Genomic DNA, 2297 nt, shown 5'->3' with positions numbered 1-2297 from the left:
CATGCCCTAAAGCTCCCGGGGCTCCGCTTCTCCTGGGGCACCATGCCCAAACTCCCCAGCACGGCGGGGCCCAGCAGCTGCAAGCAGGTGGTGTCTGCTGCTCCCAGGGCTGCAGCAGGAGCAGGCAGCTGCCTGCAGCTGGACAGGAGCAGGCTGGGGCCGGTGACCACTGCAGGCTCAGGGGCTCCAGGTTCTTCCCAGCACTCTGCCGGTCTCCACTCCATTCCCGGCTGCAGCGGCCCCAGGAGCTGCCGGTGCCAGCTGCCTGCACCAGGGCATGGTGCAGCTCAGCAGCTACAGGGAGCTGACATCGGCCACTCCTGGGACAGCTGCAGCAGGAGCTGGGGTAAGTGGGGACAGGCAGAGCCCCAGGGGGTTCAGGGCATGGTGCAGCTCAGCAGCTACAGGGAGCTGACATCGGCCACTCCTGGGACAGCTGCAGCAGGAGCTGGGGTAAGTGGGGACAGGCAGAGCCCCAGGGGGTTCAGGGCATGGTGCAGCCCAGTGGCTGCCAGCAGCTCTTGCTGGCATTTCCCAGGGTCAGAATGAGTGCCCCACCCCACACCGCCTGGGGCTCCACTTGTCCGCATTCACCCCATCCAGCCCCGGGACCAGCCAACAAGTGAACCTATCCGTATTTCTTACATTATAAAGTAGGTTCGCTTTATACAAATTCGACTTATGTGGCATTCTCCAGGAATGCATGTACTGCAAAAATCAAGGGAAGCCTGTATAAATCTAATTAAAAATAAAATAGCCCTCAGAAGTCCCTTTTGTCCATGTACCTGGTTTTTATTTGCTAGTAGTTTCCCAAAAATCACAGAGATGCATCTGCCAAGCAAGGTATACAATCTGTATTATTTTCTCACTCAACAGCTCAACTGAATGACCCACCTGGTGTTTATGAATCTCCAAGCTGAACATCAGTCATTTCCTCCATGCGGTGACAATTATAGTAATTACTCCTAATATACAAGAGAAAGACTGTCATACTTCCCTATTTGGAGTGATTACAGGATTTTTTTAGCATATGGGTGTTTATTAGCTTTCTCTGCTTCTAGTATGCACCACCATATTTCTTACAGACTGTAAAAATATTGTCTCAGAATATGCTCCTATCAGCATCCTGTTTATTGGACTTCGTCACAGTCTTATTTCCCCTTGTAACACAAAGATTATTTCTTACTGCAGAAATTACTTACTTGAAGTATCATATGTTCTTGCAGTATTTTCAGAGTAAGACTGATGCTAACAGTTCAAGCTCTGAAAAATGTCAAGAAGTATTTGCCCACCAAGCAATGTATGAAACTTGATCAAAAGTCAGTAGAAAAATGAAAAACACTCCTTTTTCAAAGTCCTATTTTGATTCATCTTAAAAACGTCCTTGATTATACACCTATGTTGAGATTACTCCTGAAACATTTTGGACAAAAATGATGTTCTTCTACAGAAACATAGAGGTAACATTGAGGACAACAGCAGGTGGTAGTGGAAACTGTTTTAGAAATCCATCCTACATGCATAAGTACGTTTGGTGTTTACTCTCACAAATCTGTGGGACTACCCAACTGAACAATTTAAGTTACTAAAGCATCTATTTGCTAGATTAGGCCTTTAGTGTCATTTCCCTTTTTAAAATCATGTCTGAGCTTGCCTTGTGTAGAACTAAAGTACCCCTAAAACAATTATGACTACTGAACTTCTCCACTGCTTTTTACCATGTGTTAGTCTCATTAATTAGTTGATATTTGCTCTACATTCTGAAGAACTAAAGCATAGCAAAATGCAGTTACTTTTTCTGGATGATTTCTGTAACAGGTGGCAAATAATCAGAACAAATTGCTGGCTGAGAAAAATCCTTAGGAAAGAATACCCAGAGTATCAAACAGGTGTTTGCGTGCCTGTGGAATCAGAAACACTTTACTAGCTACTTCAATAAACACAGCTCCCTCCACCACTTCAGCACATATGTGCAGGCAGCCCAGCCTGCCTGCCTGCCCATGTTCCCCTGCAGCTCACCAGCTGCAGGATTTCCTCTGCCTCATCCCCTCCATGACCTGCCTTAGTTTCATAGTTTCTAGGGTCGGAAGGGACCTGAGATCATTTAGTCCGATCCCCTGCCATGGCAGGAAAGAGTACTGAGGTTAAACGACCCCAGCAAGGTGTTCATCTAACCTCTTCTTAAAAACCCCCAGGGTAGGAGCCTGCACCACCTCCCTTGGAAGTTGGTTCCAGACCCTAGCCGCCCTGACCGTGAAATAGTGCCTTCTGATGTCTAACCTAAATCTACCCTCTGC

Source organism: Gavialis gangeticus, unplaced genomic scaffold (assembly GCF_001723915.1).
Source record: "Gavialis gangeticus isolate Ggan-Ray unplaced genomic scaffold, GavGan_comp1, whole genome shotgun sequence".
NCBI classification, from domain to species: domain Eukaryota; kingdom Metazoa; phylum Chordata; order Crocodylia; family Gavialidae; genus Gavialis; species Gavialis gangeticus.
Note: the sequence above shows the minus strand (reverse complement) of the source record.